The sequence below is a fragment of the Siphateles boraxobius genome, unplaced genomic scaffold (assembly GCF_051911475.1).
Source record: "Siphateles boraxobius isolate OS27281-9 unplaced genomic scaffold, OSU_SipBor_1 19, whole genome shotgun sequence".
Taxonomy (NCBI): domain Eukaryota; kingdom Metazoa; phylum Chordata; class Actinopteri; order Cypriniformes; family Leuciscidae; genus Siphateles; species Siphateles boraxobius.
The window spans coordinates 9933566-9953609 of NW_027508799.1; the positions used below are offsets into that span (position 1 = coordinate 9933566).

At 47.6% G+C, this 20044-nt stretch overlaps 1 long non-coding RNA gene across 1 annotated transcript; it reads left to right on the forward strand.

Moving 5' to 3' along the window:
• The first annotated feature begins 12279 nt into the window (after positions 1-12279).
• LOC143741491 (uncharacterized) lies at positions 12280-13553 on the forward strand. The gene is made up of 4 exons (XR_013205080.1): positions 12280-12381; positions 12563-12795; positions 13233-13326; positions 13405-13553. It is a non-coding gene; the product is annotated as an uncharacterized LOC143741491 (long non-coding RNA).
• The last annotated feature ends 6491 nt before the right edge of the window (positions 13554-20044 follow it).

The following is a 20044-nucleotide window of genomic DNA, read 5'->3' on the forward strand; positions in this document are numbered from 1 at the left end:
ATACAAGTCAAACCAAAATATTTTCTCAATAAAATACAATTATTAACTTTTTCAAATAAAATAATGGCATTTTTTAATGTATCAGATTTGTCTAAATTTAAATAAACAAAAAATAGAGATGAAAAATTTACATTAGTAAGAAAAATAATTTTGCAATGGTTAAATAAATGTTCAGTGATATCTTACAAAGATTTCTGAATTTTGGCACATTCTTTTTCTCTATATAGTGTTGATATGGCAACTAGTAAATACACTAAGTTTCGTCCATAAACAGTAAAAGAGGTTTCGTCATGCTGGCATGTGTGGAAGTATTTAAAACAAGTGTGTTACAACTAGCCCCACGTTACGTTGTGCCCCGCTCTCCCCTACGAAAATTGTCAAATTTTCATTTCATTTCAATTTTTCTCAAAAACATTTGAGAAGTACTTATAACGTTACCCTCTGTGAACTCACTAAGTTTCAGTCCAATGCGATAACATTAAATAATTGAAATTTTCTCCGGATCGAAATGACCCGAACACAACCTGAGGGGTTAATATAGTAAGTACGTAGCTACTTACCCTCATAGTTGTCGATATAGCTGCCGATGTCAACATAGATATCATATAGAGACTAGATGCCCTATTGGCCGCTGTGGCGCAAGAAATGCGGCCGCCATATTAAGCAGGTCATACTCCTATTTGCGTTGCATAGCAGCAGTAGATTTCAGAGCACTGTGCAGTATATTCCTGCTCAAATCGGCGGACCATCACTCGGGGATTACTTTACACAAGTAAGATTTAACATTTAACATTACCGTACTATTAGTTGTATTTTGTGAACAAAATATTCAATGTGTCCTGTATCGTAGCTACGTGTATGACCTTTGCAGCAAAAAAACCCGCGTGAAAATCAGTTCGGTATTCAGTGAGATATGATTAATTAAATGCGCTGACAGCTCATTGCACCTGCCAAACAGATTACACTGAGCGGAGCGGGTGACCGGTTTAAGATGGCGGCCCCACGGCTCGTCCGCGCCAATAGGCAGTAGCGGTCGATAGGGCGTCTATCTATATGATGTCTATGGATGTCAACACATTCTCACACCCCAACTCGTCACATATGGACGCTTGGCCAGGACCCCTTGGCGTCACTTATTGACGCACTGGGTATACCTTTGGCGTCATTTTTCAACGTGCAGGGTAGTCCGATAGACTTCTATAGATCTCTGAACCGGAGCCTGTAGCGTTGAAATTTGACGTCTTGGGTAAGCTCACCGTAATGGTCTGCTGCGAATGGGTCGAGAGACTGCAATAAATAAAAAGGAATAGGCAACAATAAATTATCTATGCCAGGGCTAGTATAATGGTGGTCCCCAGATCATCTTTATCTGGCCCTCCAACTGTTTTTTTGTGTTTAAAAACACAATCTGATATCAAAGTGCCCTCTCCGCAAAGGTTTAGCGCGTTCATAGGCAACCGCATTCATCGGTGAGTTTAACAACGCTCAATATGGTGTACAACCCCATTCAGCGGTGAGTTTAACAACGCTCAACTGCAGGTAAAGCGGCACTCAGAGGTGAGTTTAACCAAAACAACGCTAAACTGCATGTAGAACGGCATTCAACGGTGAGTTTAACATCGCGCCACGGCGTGTGCAAGTAAGCAGTTTACGCGTTTTCTTGTCAAAGGTAACGTTACTGGCATACATGATGTACACTGCTTTAACTAGAGCATGCTGGATAACATATTTTTATCGGAGTTTTGTTTATGTTAATAAATATATATCATGTTTATATAATATATATAATATATAATGTTTTTTATTCAAATGTTTTAATTTTTTTAATCCTCTAAATTAGGTCCATTGCGATTTTCCACTCGGTAAGTAGAAGAGTTAATTAATAGAGATGGATACTATTCTTAAATGTACACATCAAAAACTCTTGAATCAGGACAAGAAGTTGTGTTTAGAACCTTTAGATGTGTAAGGTGGCAATTTCTGACAGTAAATGATAGAAGACAATATAAAAATATAGCTTGCTGCACCAAATGTGCAGGCTAGCAAAGTTAGCTAATTGAATTCAAGTTTTTGTCAAATTTTGTCGCATACAACGTTAATCATGTAAGATAATAGGGGAGATTTTAAGGTTTTCAGTATTACATTAGCACACAACTATTATCCAACATTATAAATGTTCAGATGAAGAACGGTGTTGCCAGATTGGTTTGTTTTACAGCATAATTGTTTAAAATCCACGCAAAATTATATAATAAACACCCAAATAAATCTATAATTAACAATACAAATTAATTCATAACTACTACATTTTGGCTCATCAAAATTTCTCAATATGAAATAAAACAATTAATATGTATAAATAATGTAATAAGTAATGATATCATAACTTATTGACTGATTTATATATGAATTATATAGAATGTTAGACAACATTCCTTGTCTGATTTTTTTCTAAAATGTCATTAACAATATTTACTTCTCGTTTATTGAACTGTTTAAAATGAATATCACAAAAAATATAGCCCATTCTGGCAACACAGATGAAGAGAATACTGCTGTAAAATGTTCAAATCTGTTTTTTCTTTAGGACCCTCAAATTTGGCAGCTTCAAAAAATACATTTATTCTTACCCCCCACGACATACACACACACACATACACACACACACGCGCAAACAAAGGCAGTTTTAAGAGCCACGTCCGTCTTGTTAATCTGTACTCATCAGTCTCTCTGTAGCTCTCTCTGTAGCTCTCTCTCTCTCTCTCTCTCTCTCTCTCTCTCTCTCTCTCTCTCTCTCTGTTTACATTTATATTTGTTTTATCTGTCCATCTCTTCATTGTGAGTCTTTCTGTCTGTTTGTGTTTCTGCCCATCACAATGTCCAAGAGTGATTCAGAAATCCAAGAACTGAAGGATGAGCTCCAAAGGTCTTGATGACCTTCTTGGTGAGCTGCAAGATGAGGAGGCAGCAGCACCAGTGAAGACACCTGAGCCGAGGGTGGAATGGAGAAAAAGAGACATTACTGGAAATATTGTTTATGCGAGGCCAAGATCAAGCAGGAATCATTCAAATAAGGGTCAGTATTGTTTTTCATTCAAGATATATTGTAGATCTACATTGTTTAACCACTTATGAGAGTATATGTTACAATACATGTATAGCTTGATATGGCAGGGAAACAATCAAACCAGAACCAATCATTTGATTTTTTACATAAAAAGTAGATTTATGAAAGATATCACTAGTCTTGGATTAAGTGAAAGACACATTAAGGCTAATATTACATATTTGTGTAAAGCATAAAAAATAGTTCAATTGTGGGCTGCTTCGCGTCCACGCGCGTCAGAGCCCGCCAGGATGGGCGTGGCCAAGGCTATATATTGGGCGCCCCGTCGTCTGAGTTGTTTAGATTTAATCTCCTTCAGCAAAGAACCTTCTCTTCGCTGATCCTCCGGATTGTTGGAGTCTTTCGCCGCCGTCGACAAGCCTACAGCAGGACTGCTTCGAGGACGCCGGCGCCTTCAGCCGCCTTCGATCAGCCTTCTGCTAAGCCATCCGGCGCGCATCACTATATCCTTTTGCAAAGCTTCAGTGTTCGCCCCCGCGACACTTTATTCTAAAAGAGCAATTTTCAAGGCGTCAAATGCCTTCCTGCGCTTCGTGTCGAGGCCCTCTTCAAGACGGGGATCGCCACATCATCTGCGCCCGCTGCCTGGGACCGGACCACGCAGAGGCTGCCCTTACTCGAGGCGGATGCCCCGAGTGTGACGCCCTGGGCCTCACCGAGCTGCGCGCTCGCTTCGCCGTGTTCACCGCGAAAGAGCCCACCTCTTCCGTGCTGCCATCTCCTCTGGTCGAGCCGCGAAAGAAAAAACGCCGCTCACAGAGGCTGCCTGAGCACGCGGTTTGCAGTGATGTCACGCCGGGTCAATCCCCGCGTGCTTCACCGCCACCCGAAGATTCCCCGCCGCAAGTCCAGTTCACACAGGCGGACCAGCACCCCTCCAGCGGAGCGATGGGGCTCGTCTCGTTTGGCGCGTCAGGGGATGACGATGACAAGGATGACAGCTTTTCCTGCGATGCTGCATCCGATGACTGGCCGGGCTCGTCTTTCGACCCCGCGCCGTCGACACTAGCGGGCACGAGCGCGGGCTCCGGCATGGATTCAGAGATCGTCCGCGTTCTCTCCAAGGCCGTGGAAGACCTCGGGCTCGATTGGTCTTCCCCGGAAGAACCCGCCCGCAGCCGACTGGACGAGTGGTTCCTGCAGGGGCGCCGACAGGCCCCTCGACAAAGACCCTCCCCCTTCTTCCCGGAAGTTCACGACGAACTCACAAAGTCGTGGAAAGCCCCGCACTCCGCTCGCCTGAAGCCTTCTTTTTCTTTGTCGCTCTCCTCCGTGGACGGCGCAAAAGAAAGAGGCTATGAGGGGACTCCACCCCTCGAGGAGGCCGTGGCCAATCACCTGTCTCCACCCTCCAACGCTGGATGGAAAGCTAAGGCTTCTCATCCCTTGAAGCCTTGCCGGTCCACGTCAGCTCTCGCCGGTCGCGCATACGCCGCCGCCGGCCAAGCTGCATCAGCGCTTCACTCTATGGCTGTCCTACAGGTGTTTCAAGCCAAACTTCTCCGCAGTATGGACGAATCTGGACCCGAGCCTGAGGCATTTAAGGACCTGCGCAGCGCCACTGACATAGCGCTGCGAGCCACAAAAGCCACCGCCCAATCCATCGGCCGTGCTATGGCTAACCTGACTGTCCTTGAGCGCCATCTGTGGCTGACGCTAACTGATATGAAGGATGCAGATAAGGCGTCTTTCCTCGATGCGCCTATCTCCCAAGACGGCCTGTTTGGACCAGCGGTGAAGGAGTTCGCCGAGCGCTTCACCGAAGCCCGTAAGGACTCACAGGCTATGCGTCACTTCCTGCCTAAGCGATCTAGCTCATCGCAGAGCCGCCAACGGCCGCCTCAACAGCAGCGAGCTAAGACGGCGCCCCCCGTTTCTCAGCCCAAACCTGAAACGGATTTTCGACGCCGCTCGCGCTCGGCCAACAGGAAGCAACCGCCCGAGCGACGGGGACCTCGGCCCAGGATTGTGCTGAACCCAGAGCCTCGTAAGTCCTCCTAGCCACAGGGAGGAAAAGGGAGAGCGCGTGTCTCGCAAAAGCCGGACCGTTCTCTCCAAAACGCCTAAAGCATTACCCAGTCCCCTTAGAGGCGGCTGGAAATGTCTATACAGCAGTCAATGTGCCAGCCACACAGCTCGCCCAGCTGCAAACAAACGCCGTTTTTACGGCGACACACAGAAATCACATAAAGAGCTATTTTCTGCCTGTGTCATTAAAGGGTCACGTGTCCACACCAAAGTGCGCATTCCCACATATCAAAACTGTCAACGCAGTGCCAAATGTTGTCCCAGCTCTGGCTGGACGCCCCATAAATGTAGATTGTGTGCCAACTGTTACGTATGCACCACTACACACAAGCACTGTTCCCACAGTTATAAACACTTCCCCAGTAAAAGCGGGAAGTTGTATAAGAGTAGCGCGTGTGCCCGCTGTTATGCACGCACCCCAACTCACAAACACTGTTTATATGGCCAAAAACCCCCCGCCACGAGCGGGAAGTTTTATGAAAGTGGCGCGCGTGCCTACCACAGTATATGCACCCCCACCCATAAGCACTATACACACAGTGTCAAACATTGCCCCATCTCACTCTGTGAGCATTACAGCGAGCGTGCCTGTAATCTCACACGCACCCCTGCACTCGGCATTCAGCAGAGCTGCTCAGCGCGCGTCCGCGCCGCTGAGAGCTGTAAGCTCGGTGTTAACACAGAACGATTCGCTGACGGGAGCCATACGTCACTACGACACGCCCCCAGCCAGCAGTCAGCCCATATCTGTGCGAGCGAAAGCTTGGGAAAATATCCCAGACATGCCGAAGTGGGTTTTGAACATAATAAAACACGGTTACTCGCTTCAATTCGCTCGCAGACCGCCCCGCTTCACAGCGGTGGTAGAGACGAAAGTGAGAAAAGATGTTTCACATGTTCTACGCACCGAGATGCTCAAACTGATAGAGAAAGGCGCTATAGAAACAGTCCCCCCCTCTATGAGCGAGGCAGGTTTTTACAGCCGCTATTTTCTCGTCCCGAAAAAGGATGGCGGTCTCCGCCCCATTCTAGATCTCAGACATCTGAACAAAGCTTTAATGATTCGTTCGTTCAGAATGATAACTACCAAGCATATCCTCGCGCAAGTTCGCCCGAGGGATTGGTTTCTGTCAGTGGATCTGAAAGACGCTTACTTTCACATTCCAATAGCGCCTCATCACAGGCCGTTTCTGAGATTCGCTTTCGAGGGTCAGTCATACCAGTACACAGTACTACCATTCGGCCTGTCACTGGCACCCCGTACATTTACGAAATGTATGGATGCAGCACTTTCCCCCCTGAGACAGCGGGGAGTGCGAATACTGAATTATCTCGACGATTGGCTAATACTAGCACAATCAGAGAGCCAGTTAGTGACACACAGGTCTTGGATTATCAGTCATCTAGAGTGCCTAGGTCTAAAAATCAATTTTGCAAAGAGCATGCTATCCCCCAGCCAGAATATTTCTTTTCTGGGAATAGTGCTAGACTCAGTGCAGATGACGGCGCGCCTCTCATCAGAGCGCGCGCTCACTATCCGGCGCCTTGCAACATCGTTCAGAGTGGGCGCGCGCGCCCCCGTCAAGCGGTTTCAGAGGATGCTCGGTCTCATGGCCTCAGCATCAGCTGTACTCCAGCTAGGATTGTTGCACATGCGTCCTCTCCAACGCTGGCTCAAAAGCCGTGTCCCCACTCGCGCGTGGCGCTCGGGCCACTTTTTAATCAGGGCAAATCACGGCTGCATAAAAGCCCTGACGCCCTGGAAAGCTGTCGACTGGTATCAGTCCGGCGTGAGTTTGGGTGTAAACACAAGGAGAAAAATGATCACGACAGATGCCTCCAAAATAGGTTGGGGGGCCCTTTACGTACCCTTTACGTACCTTGTGGTCAAACCCGGAGAAGCGCCTACATATAAACTGTCTGGAATTGAAAGCGGTCGCTCCCGTACTTGAAGAGCCCTGCTCCCGTACTTGAAGGACGAGCACGTCCTAGTCCGAACGGACAACATGACGGTAGTCTCGCATATAAATCGTCAGGGTGGACTCAGATCGAGCTCCCTGCACTCGATGGCCAGGGAGCTCCTCCTATGGTCCCAGCGCAACCTGCGCTCGCTGAGAGCAGCGCATGTGCCAGGCGTTCTGAACCAGGGAGCGGACATGCTGTCCAGAGACAAAGTTCTCCCAGGAGAATGGTCTCTCCACCCCCTGACGGTTCAGTGGTTATGGCAAACCTTTGGCAGAGCAGAGGTCGACCTCTTTGCCTCCAAGGAGAATACGCACTGCCCCCTCTTCTTTTCAAAGAGCACGGACGCGCTCGCCCAAGTCTGGCCGAGCCGCCCGCTGTATGCCTTCCCTCCGGTTGCGATGCTACCCCAGGTCATCAGTCGGATCAGGGAGGAGAAATGTGCAGTGCTCCTGGTAGCCCCACTCTGGAAAAACCAGACGTGGTTTCCAGAACTGATGCAGATGATACAATCTGCCCCATGGCCGATCCCACTGAGGCTAGATCTCCTCAGGCAGGCCAACGGGACGATCCTCCATCCCCGCCCCGATCTGTGGGCCCTCCATGCGTGGCCCCTCAACGGATTCCCGGGAACCTCCCCAGCGGAGTGTTGAGAACCATCACTGAGGTACGAGCGCCCTCTACGAGGCGCTTATATGCCCAGAAATGGAAGGTGTTCAGTGACTGGTGCAAGTCCAGGAACCTGAATCCTGACACATGCGAAGTACCGAGTGTGCTCGTTTTCTTACAAGAGCTGTTGGAGGCAGGCCGCACCCCCTCCACGCTCAAAGTATATGTGGCTGCCATAGCGGCATCACATGAGCCGGTCGAAGGACGCACACTAGGGAAAAACTACCTAGTTGTTAGTTTCCTGAGGGGCGCCAGGAGGATAAATCCCCCACGCCCCCCCTCGGTGCCGATTTGGGACCTGACCACGGTCCTGGACGCACTTAAGCGTGTCCCGTTCGAACCCCTCCGAACTGTGCACCTTAAACAGCTCTCGCTCAAAACTGCTCTCTTGCTGGCTCTCGCCTCGGTCAAGAGAGTGGGCGACCTGCACGCGCTGTCATCAAGCGCTACCTGCTGGAGTTTGGACCTAACGACAACAGGGTTGTCCTCAGGCCAAGACACGGGTATATTCCTAAAGTGCTCTCTACTCCTTTCAGAGCACAGGTGATATCTTTAGCCGCGCTATCGTCCCCAGCAGACGAAAGTGACGCCAATTTACTCTGCCCGGTCAGGGCACTCAGAGTATATTTGGGACGTTCTGCCCCGTTCAGACAGACAGAGCAGTTGTTCGTATGCTTTGGCGGCCGCACTAAGGGTCTGGCTGTATCAAAGCAGAGAATATCGCGCTGGATAGTTGATGCTATAGCGCTGGCTTATGAGGCCAAGGGCCTTCAGTGCCCCTTGGGCATCAGAGCTCACTCTACGAGAGGCATGGCCTCCTCGTGGGCGTGGTCGAGTGGGATACCCATTCAAGATATTTGTGCGGCTGCAGGCTGGGCCTCACATTCCACATTTATCAGGTTTTATAACCTATAGGTCCCCTCATTGCACTCTAACATACTGTCGGTCTAACTATGCATAGGCTGGGGTGTGTACATGCTGAGCATTATCTCCTCCCTCATAAAATCACATCTTTGCATCTGATGTGGAGGATTTTTCATACATAACAGTACATAGAAATGTGCTTGTGTGTGTATTTGGACGCCCTTTGGGCCGTTCCACGTTGTCCCTTTATAAAGCCCGCCTTCGGCTGGCTCGTTGGATAATTACTTCGCTTAAAAAAAAAAAAAAAAAAAAAAGAAGCTCAGGCACCGGCCTCTGGCTTAATAGATGCGAAGTCAGCACGCACGGCGTTTTACATGGCGTTCCCATAGCGTAAGCATTACGGAATAGGAGAGACCTCTCCAAAGGGAACGACTCGGTTACTAACGTAACCTCGGTTCCCTGAGAGGAGGGAACGAGTATTGCGTAATCTGCCGTGCTTGTGCTTGGTCAATTTGCTTCAGTCGATTGAACCTAAAGAACTCAGACGACGGGGCGCCCAATATATAGCCTTGGCCACGCCCATCCTGGCGGGCTCTGACGCGCGTGGACGCGAAGCACGCTCATTGGAAGCGGGTTCAGAGTCGCCCCGTCATTGGTTCGTGCAAGTTGCCGCAGCACAGCCAATGACCGAGCTGCCTCGCTCATTGCTGTATGCTGTGCAGCTGCAATGCGTTTTACATAAAGACTTCAATATTTCTCGAGAAAAGGAGTTTTCCCATAGCGTAAGCATTACGCAATACTCGTTCCCTCCTCTCAGGGAACCGAGGTTACGTTAGTAACCGAGTCGTTATAATGTCATATGAGCTAACCTGGTTACCATCATACTAAATCTCTTTCAAGTTATTGGTTTTGGCAAGGCTGTGTTTGAAACAGTTTGTTCTTCAGAGTGTTGTCAATGGCCAACCAACTTGTTTCTTTTTAATCTGCTTCTATATAAGCATTCCTATTTGCTGTCATCATCTATATGACACCTTATATCCAGATAACCAATAGTAATTGGACTTCCCCCATTAGGGTTTGGGAAATAAGTGTACTAATATTTCTCTCTAGCTCTGTTAAACAGCGAGCTTGCACCATTTTAGGCTGGCAACCAGGCCTTGGGACAAGTTATAAATGTTGATTTGTGTTGTTTTTATCCTCTACAGCTGATCACATTCGGAAGACTGATCCTCCCTTCATTGCTCCTGACACTAACTGTGAGGTGGCCTTTACTCCAGAGACTGTTGGTGTGTACTTCATTGTGTCACCATTAGCCCTTGTATATATATATATATATATATATATATATGACAGTGGGTTAGAATGTAAATAAATGTTTCTACTTTAAACTTTTGTAGAATACTGATCCTTTCACAGCCAAATGGAGTACACTTTAATATTGTAAAAAAAGAAATATATATATATATATATATTAGTGCTGTCAAACGATTAAAATATTTAATCGCGATTAATCGCATTAATGCCATAGTTAACTCGCGATTAATCGCACATTTTTATCTATTCTAAATGTCCCTTGATTTCTATTTGTCTCATTATTTTTTCTAATTTTAATGCTCTTATCAACATGGAAAAGTGGATCAGCAGTAGCCTAAGTTTGTTCTTAGCTGTGGTATCCATGTGCTTCTGTCTGAAGTCATCCATTGTAGAGCTTAGATCGGCCTAAAAAATCAAGCCCGACCCGAGCCCGTGCGCATTGTGTCCGAGCCCGGCCCGACACATAAACTGTAATTATGAGCCCGAGCCCGATTTAAACCCGTCCATTTTTTTTAATACGTGGGTCGTTATAACTGACGTTGTCAACTACTTTCTATGTTACTTTCTCCCGCCCGCAACATTTTTGTCCCGCTCCCACCCGCAAATAGACTCTTTTTTTGTAGGCTACCTCCAAATACTTTCGCCTACGTGTCGCCACCATACACATCAGCATAAATGCTCCTGATAAATTATTTGTTATTAAAGCATTAACACACAAACCACTGTTATAACATAAAAGCAAGCAGGCTACTGAGTGCATGGTTTGGCATGACTGAATGCGCGCAAAGTGCGCTCCCTTAATAATTCCTAAAAAGCTGACATCAGTTCATCGCAATCTCACACATCTGTTATTATCAATGAAGCTGACTGCACAATGCATCTTTCATAATATATACACTTTGTTTGTTATAATTTGAGGATTTGCCAACATACAGAATTCAGCACTGAACAAAAAGTCTGTTTTGAGCGGTGAGGGGAGTCTATTTTAAATGCTTCTGATTGGCCATTGCGTTCAAGAAATCAACACATATGTCTGTGATTGGCTACATCCCTCAACGCTGCAAACATGTTATAAAAATAAACTCTGGACTGTAAATCGTTTCTATTTTGTTTTAGTTGTTCTTGTTGCTTTTATGCAACATATGAATAAAAATGTATTAGTTTTTATGTTTTATTCATAGATATTTCTAGTTTGCGGGAGTCCCGCGAATCGTTTTATTCTCCCGTATCCGCACACAGAGTGAGTGCATTACCGCTCGAGCCCGCCCTCGCACTCGGCCATCAAATCTAGTCCCGCGCCGCACTCTATTGCGTTGAGAGTGCACGTCTCTAGATCAGCGCCTCGCGCTCGCGCCATCCACTCAAAACGTAACGTTAGCCTACTACTCTTTGGCCGGCGCACAAGCCCAAACAAGTACGTGCGGCGTGCCTGTTGTTTTGTTTTAGGTCTAGCTATCCGGTGTGATGTTGTAGTTTTTCTAACGTTACTAGTTGTTGCAACAGCATGTGAAAAAAATACAAAGTTTGCTAGGCCAAAAAGAGCGTTAATCTCGCGATTAAAAAATTGACGCCGTTAAAATGTGTTTGCGTTAACGCCGTTAATAACGCGTTTAACGCACAGCACTAATATATATATATATATATATACATAGAAGGAAATTATTGTTTTTGAATATTCCATACCATTTACAGTGTTTTCTACAAGATCTCCAACACTCACTAAGCGAATTCTCAGGTGATGAAGCATCACCTCTTGAAACCCCAAGAGATTCTCTTCTGGCTTCCTCAAACTGGAGCAAACGACAAAGTCTCTTTTCAGAGAGGTGGAGGGCAGAGAGACCCCGCCTGTTGAACACGGCTGCGGCACAAGAACATGTGGCAACACACATCTGCCAACAGTGTGGGAGTAATCCAGCGGCTGTCCGGTGTTGTGACTGTAGACCACGTCCCTTCTTCTGTGCTGAATGTGACGTCAGCATGCACACCAGACATGTTCTTCACAACAGAGATGCCATGACTGCTGGATTCTTCCAACCATTGCCTCCAACAACTTTCGTGGTGGTCCCATTGTGGTAAGTTCTGGTTTGTGTGTACAACATATATATAATTTTCAGAATAGTTAAGCTCATAAGCTTTATTATTTAAAGTATGCCTTTTTATCCCTTATTGTTTTATCTTGAATGTATGTGGATACTCTGTGTCAGTCAGCTTTTTGAGCATATCTTGAGTACTTTTTCAGCAATCTATTAATATCTTATATTTCTCAGTCAATACAAATTGATCATAATTCAAGTGTACTATATGATCTTTTTCAGTCCGGCTTGTACCTGTGGAGATGCCTGACAAAATCTGTGGTTGTTCACCAGAGTCATTGAGGGTTAGTCCAGGAAAGACTGTTGCTGTGGTCACAATGAATGGTAAGAATGTGAAGAACTTTATTTTGTCCTGTTTGAGAAGCATTTTAAAAATAAATATATATCCATACGCGACTCCCTACAAGTTTGACATAGATATAAAACTTTTAAAGTAATGTATAAATTGTACAAAGAACACAAATCCTGGTTTACATTACAGTGGATGTGTTTTTGATATTTCCAGGACGACATGATCTAAGCATGCCCGAGTTAATTTGTGAGGCATGCCAAGCCACTTGGACTTCTGGAGTCGCTGACCTAAACAGAAGTGACTACTGGCCTGCAACCCTTCAATTTGCCACAGTTTATGCCACAGATGTCTTTTTTTCATTTGAAGAAATGAAGATGGCGGCACCAGGACTGTCCTGCCAAGCATTTTTAAGAATGCTGAATCAGCGAACTGTCCGCTTTGGTCGTGTGAGTATTTAATTTATCTATCCTGCAGTGTTGTTGATATTTTTGAGTTGTGGTTTGATAAGATGTTTGATGCTAATGTATTTGTTGTACATTATTAGCTGTTGGTTTCCTTATTTTCAATAGACTGGCAAGATCTCAGCAGACAGTTTTCTGAAAAGTTTTTTTGAGTGGGAGGTTGTGCGATTTGAGTTGGACAAAATATGCAAGGAAGAACCCTTCAACTGTCATGCGTGCACCCCTGAAATGCTTGCAGTTTCAGTTGATGGAAACCGCAAGCATTACCGTTTCAAGAATGCTGCTAGGTACTCCAAACTGTGTATCACAGTGTTTGTATTAATAGGAAAACATAACTATTTAATGTATGAACCAAGAAATCTCAGATTATAAGTTATCATAAATTGTTGTCCATCACCAATTGTTGTTTTTTGTTTTTTTAGATCTGAGGAACAGGCCATCTTTGAAGGCGTCTTCATAGCCAAGGACGAAGACGTGAAAAGATTTGTGGACCACATTCACAACACAACCAAACATGTAAAATTTTGTAAAACCTCTTTCCGAAGAGTTTGTTTAGGAGAGTCTTATTTTCATCCACCATTTTCCATATTGTAGGTCCGTGGAAGAGGTGTTTGTGGAGGGGAGTGGTCAGCAGCCAGAGAGACCTCACACAGATCTGCCAGCAAGGTAGACGAGGAGGGATTGGAGCTTGCGGTGTTTCGGCACGGAGTCCTGCTCTGTGCCTTAAATATGTATAGGGGGGAAATTTTTGCCTATCCCTGTCATGATTCTGCCCTCGTGTCCTTGATTATCTCTAGTCTTGAGGCAGGATCATGACAGAATCATGTTTTGTGTGCAAGCACATGGTCTTGTGTTTTGAGCCATGTGCTTGTGTTGTCTCGTCACGTCACCCCGCCCCCTTGTTATCCTCGTCTCGTCATTATTGTCTAGTCAGTTTCACCTGTCCTAGTCTAGTCAGATTCACCTGTCTTTGTCATTAGTGTCTCCTTATTTAATCCCCTTGTGTTTGCTGTCCTGTGTCGGTACATTGTCTAACTTTGCGTGTTAATCCCTGTGAGTATATTGTCTGAAGACCTGTTTAATCAGTATTGTGAGTTTGTTTCCTGTCAAGTCAGAGTCTTTGTTTGTCATCGTGTCTTAGTCTTGTTATACTCTGCTCCAGTCCTGTTTTACCCCCTCGTGGGTTTTGTTTTCTGTTTTAGTCCAAAATAAATCATTTGAGTGTCATCTGCTGTCTGTGCCTGGGTTCTCCTTCCACCTTCATGACAGAATGTACCGACCAGAAAAGAACCCAGCAGACGTTCAGTCCTTCTCCGCTGATCTTCAGCCTTCTGACCCGGAACTGTGGTGGCGCGTGGCTATCTCTGACAGTTCCAATGGCAAGCTTCCTTTCCCTCCCCAGGGTGAGTTGACCCTGAAGAGGTACGCCCAGGTTGTTGAGGAGAGGAGGTTCTTCCTGCCGGAGACCCTGGTCAACCGCTACCTCGTCGCGGGTCTCAAAGTCCTCCCTCCCCTTGCTGAACGAGAGAGTTTGGTCCGCCGTCCGTTTCGCAACATGGTGGACTACTTGTCTCGGAAGGAGCAGCCAGGTCCCCCTGGTTTTTCACCTCCTGCCACACTTCCAGTCATCCCTGAGGGTCGCATGTTAGCCGTCGTGACACAGGAGGACCAAGCGTCTTCCACCCTGACTCCCGATCCATCACCCGTGTCCGTCAGCCCCCGTGGAAAGCGTGGAAGACGTTTGTCGTGGGAGTCAGCGTCTGAGTCGTCCTCCACGGAATCCCCCTTGCCTGCGGTGGAGTCGCCAGCACCTGCTTCGTCTCCCTCTTCGCCCCCCTTACCGGTCTCAAGCCTGGCTACGGACTCAGCTCCGCGACCCAGAAGGAAGAAGAGGAGGAAGGGAGCCTCTTGTCCTCCGTCTCTGTCTCCCCCTGAGTCCGCGATCGCTGCCCCAGAGCCCGCTACTTCAAGCGCCGTCAATGAGCCCGCTACTTCAAGCGCCGTCAATGAGCCCGCTACTTCAAGCGCCGTCAATGAGCCCGCTACTTCAAGCGCCGTCCATGAGCCCGCTCCAGCAAGCGCCGTCCATGAGCCCGCTCCAGCAAGCGCCGTCCATGAGCCCGCTCCAGCAAGCGCCGTCCATGAGCCCGCTCCAGCAAGCGCCGTCCATGAGCCCGCTCCAGCAAGCGCCGTCCATGAGCCCGCTCCAGCAAGCGCCGTCCATGAGCCCGCTCCAGCAAGCGCCGTCCATGAGCCCGCTCCAGCAAGCGCCGTCCATGAGCCCGCTCCAGCTAGCGCCGTCCATGAGCCCGCTCCAGCTAGCGCCGTCCATGAGCCCGCTCCAGCTAGCGCCGTCCATGAGCCCGCTCCAGCTAGCGCCGTCCATGAGCCCGCTCCAGCTAGCGCCGTCCCAGAATCTACTGAGAGACTTGCGGCCGATCTAGCCGCAAAAGAGGTTCTGAAATCGGTTTCTGCTCGTCAGGAGATGCCCATCTTCCTTGCTGCCAAGACCCTCTCTGATTATTTGTCTTGTCTAGCTAAAATCCTCGAAGTCCCTGTTTGTCCTGTCTTGTCTCCAGCCCCCGAGCCTGCCGCTGTGATCACTGCACCCAGTCCTGCCCCTTCGCCTGCTATGTCTGCCGTCAGGAGTCCCGTTTCCTCACCCTCTGTCTCTGAATCTGTTGCTGCTACCACTGAAGCAGTATCCCAGTCTGTCTCCACTAATTCCCGGACTGTTTCTCCGTTCGTCCCTGTCTCCACCAGCCCCCGGACTGTTTCTCCGTTCGTCCCTGTCTCCACCAGCCCCCGGACTGTTTCTCCGTTCGTCCCTGTCTCCACCAGCCCCGGGACTGTTTCCCCGTTTGTCCCTGTTACCACTAGTCCCCGGACTGTTTCCCCGTTTGTCCCTGTCACCACTAGTTCCCGGACTGTTTTCCCTGTCGCCACTAAACCCAGTACTGTTTTGTCCAAGTCCCCCCCTCGTGTGTCCCCCTCCAAGCCAGCCCGGATTCCTCGTTCCCCATCCTCATCCCGTGGACCTAAGACCCCCAGCACACCCATTCACCCTGGACCACCCCCCATGAACTCTGTGTTTCCTCCACCACCTCTTCCTTGTTTTTTATTTTTAATGTTTCATCCTAACCCGGTTGTTGTGTTTTCGTGTTTGCCATTACTGTTATTTGTCATGTTTTGTTGGTTTGTGTCGATGTCTCAGTCTGTCATGTCCCGTGTTTGATGTCCCCTTGAGGAGCGTCTGGTAGCCGCTCCTTAAGGTGGGGGTTCTGTCATGATTCTGCCCTCGTGTCCTTGATTATCTCTAGTCTTGAGGCAGGATCATGACAGAATCATGTTTTGTGTGCAAGCACATGGTCTTGTGTTTTGAGCCATGTGCTTGTGTTGTCTCGTCACGTCACCCCGCCCCCTTGTTATCCTCATCTCGTCATTATTGTCTAGTCAGTTTCACCTGTCCTTGTCTAGTCAGATTCACCTGTCTTTGTCATTAGTGTCTCCCTATTTAATCCCCTTGTGTTTGCTGTCCTGTGTCGGTACATTGTCTAACTTTGCGTGTTAATCCCTGTGAGTATATTGTCTGAAGACCTGTTTAATCAGTATTGTGAGTTTGTTTCCTGTCAAGTCAGAGTCTTTGTTTGTCATCGTGTCTTAGTCTTGTTATACTCTGCTCCAGTCCTGTTTTACCCCCTCGTGGGTTTTGTTTTCTGTTTTGGTCCAAAATAAATCATTTGAGTGTCATCTGCTGTCTGCGCCTGGGTTCTCCTTCCACCTTCATGACAATCCCCTGTACCTGCAAGAAAAGCTGGCCAGTAGGCAAATCACTTTTTTTTGTATGGATGTGACCTGCAAATATTGGCCCTACCTCCAAAGAGTTGCAAAAAGCTGTCCAGAGCTCCAACACCTTCTCAACATGAAGCCATTCCTTTCGGTATTTCATGCCAAAGCCCATGATTTTAAATGCGAGGTAAGGAAATGTTGCTATGTGATAGAATCGCATTATCTAAACTGAACATCTGCAAACATCTGGGTTTTTTTTTTTGTTTATTGTTTTTTTAATTCTTAACCAGGTGAAATGGAGTGGGGCATATCAAGATGGGGCTGGTTTAACACTGGGGGAGGAGGTGGAACAGTGCAATGCCTTCCTCTCTAGGATTGCAGTGACCACAAAACATATGTCAAAGGAGGTAAGGTGACATACTGCACTAGGTACATCCTTACATAATAAGTTGGAGGAATATGGTAACATCATATTTTCTGTGTTTGCAGGACGCACAGACCTGCTGACTCTCATGGTCATGCGCTGGAATCAACAAAAGTGTAACAATTTGGCTATCTCACTGACCCGCCGATATCAAAAGGTAATGACATCAGTAAAATTAATTTTACATGTTCAGTATTGCATGTTAGCAGTGTATGAAGCTGTGCATTGAACATTTGGTTCTTGTTTCTTACTACTGTTTGTTATTGTAGACCACAAAAGCTCTGCAAAGCCAGTTACTAAACCTAGAGACCATGAAAGCCCAATTGACAGTGACAGCGAGCCAATTGGAAGACTGGGTGAATGATGTAAAGGATTGGGCTGACGGTAAGGAAATGATTACTTGTAATACATTAAGTCACAAATAATTCTAATTGTTACTGGTATTGTAAAGTGCAAACCACACCTATTTCTTGTCAGCTGCAACAACAACTACAAATGATGCTGATGCCTTGGCCAGCAGAATTGAGGTGCTGGTAGCCAGTATCAAGAGACGTTCCCAGCGTCTCTATAAAGATTCCGATGGCAACAAAGGTCGTGCCAGAATCCGCCGCAAGATCAGGGAGGAGAAGGGAATCCCGACATCTGTTGCGGAGAAATACAACAGAATGGTTCCAATCACAGAAACTCTTTGCCTGGAAACCATTCTGTCCGGTGAGACATCTTGGTCATGGCAGCTCCCACACAGTGGTATGTACACTAGTCTGTTAACTGCTTCTGACAAATCTGATACATAATGACACATAACCCACAATGCTTCAAATGTCATTCTGCAACCCCATACTATTTTAGATGTTCTTTGAAGGTTGATGTTTAATACTAATGATTTATTTATTTATCATAAATGCATTCCAGACTCTGTCGATCTAAGGACAAAGAGAAGAGCTTTTGACATCATCATGTCAGTAAGGAGGCTTGGGGAGGAGCAGAAGATTCTTGTTGCAGAGATGGACCACCATTGGAAATCTCTCTCAACTCGTTCCGATACCCTCAGAGAGCTGTCCTGCTTGTTTTCAAGTGAGACAATGAAAACTATATATTTGTAATAAATTACATAAACATAGGGTTGCACCGACAAAAGATTGCTATTAGGGGGCAGCCCTAATAAATATACACACAACAATGATGACTGTTTATAAAGTTTCTAAGGCTGGTCTTATATTCTTGTGTTCCTCTTTTAAGATTCGCAATGTGGCCTAAGTGAAGAGGGTTTGAAAGGTCTGCACAGCATCATCCTCAGAAAGCGGCATCAAATCAGAGAAATGAAGGTGCAAGCAAGAGACTGTTACCTGCAAGTTTTGTCTGGAGCAGAGAACATGAGCTTCTTGTACAATGCATCATCTGATGAGTACGACAGTGACTATGACATTTCTGTCACGGTTCATGGATTCATTGACTCGCCCTCGCTAGGTTCGTGCGTGTTGTGTGAATGGGCGCGGCTCATCAGCACGGCTCGTTATCTCCGCTGATGAGCTGATCAGCGCCAGCTGTTTTGAATGAGAATGTCCTATATATTGTTTGTCATGTTGTCTGGTCTCTGTCAGATGGTTGTTGAGGTTCACGGATTACTCACTGTCCTTTCTCCTTGCCCAGTGTCTGTTCTCCTGTATTTTGGACCCGTTTCCAGTCTGTTCCTGATCCGGTGTTTTCCGCCTCGTTCTGGGAAGCAGCAGCCGCTTCCAGAGACTGTTCCTGATCTGTGGTATCTGCCCCTTTTCTGAGAGGATTCTTCTGTTTCCTGCCTTGCCGTCTGCCCACGGAGTCCTGTGTTACCGAGCCTGTGTTCTGTCGCCTGTCTGTCATCCACTGCATTGTTTGCCACTACCTTGTGTTTAATAAACACCTGTATTCACTCGCGATTGAATCCACGACTGTTCTTTCGTGCCGTGACAGAACCATCTGACCACCTACATGGATTCAGCGAGTGCAGCCGAGGTCGGGAAGATGGTCGCCGAGAACCACGCACGCATGGATCGACAAGATGAACAGATCGGATCCTCGGGTCGGGCGATACAGGCTCTGGTAACACAGGTGTCGGAGCTCACCTCTCAGATACAACGTCTGAGAGGTCCCGCTGCGCCAGCCCCGCCCCCGCCTGTTCCCCCGGAGTCTCCGAATTTCAACCGACCAGAGCCGCGCATTCCCACTCCGGAGAGGTATTCTGGGGAACCAGACCTTTGCAGAGCGTTTTTAACAAAATGCTCTATTTTTTTCTCTCTCCAGCCTGTGACGTTTTCCTCTGAGGAGAGTAAGGTGGCACTCGTTATGACGCTGCTGTCTGGACGCGCGGCTCAGTGGGGAACAGCGGTGTGGCAGAATAGACACGCTTGCCTCGTTCCAAGCACTCGAGCAAGAGATTAGGCGCGTGTTCGACCGCGCGGTTGCCGGACGAGAGGCGGCCCGCCATCTTGTCGATCTCCGTCAGAATAACAGCTCTGTTTCCGACTATTCCATCCAGTTTCGGACATTGGCCGCCGAGTGCAAATGGAACGAGGAGGCGCAGTGGGACCTTTTCCTGCATGGGCTGGCTGACCGTGTTCAGAAGGAAATTTACACACTGGAATTACCCAAGACTCTTGATGGACTGATTGAACTGGCAATCCGAGTCGATGCACGCCTACAACAGAGAGGGAATCGACAGTTCCAGACTCCGAGGGTGGAGGTCGCGGAGTTTCCCGGTTTCAGAGTAACGAACACGGTCAGTTCCTCGAACGATCCGGAGCCCATGCAGGTAGGTCGAGCTCGACTCTCCCGGGAGGAGAGAGAACACCGCCGCTCGAGGGGTCTGTGTCTTTACTGCGGGGAGGCCGGCCACTTCGTTTCCACCTGTCCTTTAAAAGGCCAAGCCCGGCGGTAGGACGGAGGCTACTGTCGGGCGGACTTTCCTTGACCAGACCCTCGAACGCCACCCTCCTCCCGGTGAGACTCCAGTGGGCAGATCATTCCTTCAACGGCCAGGCGCTG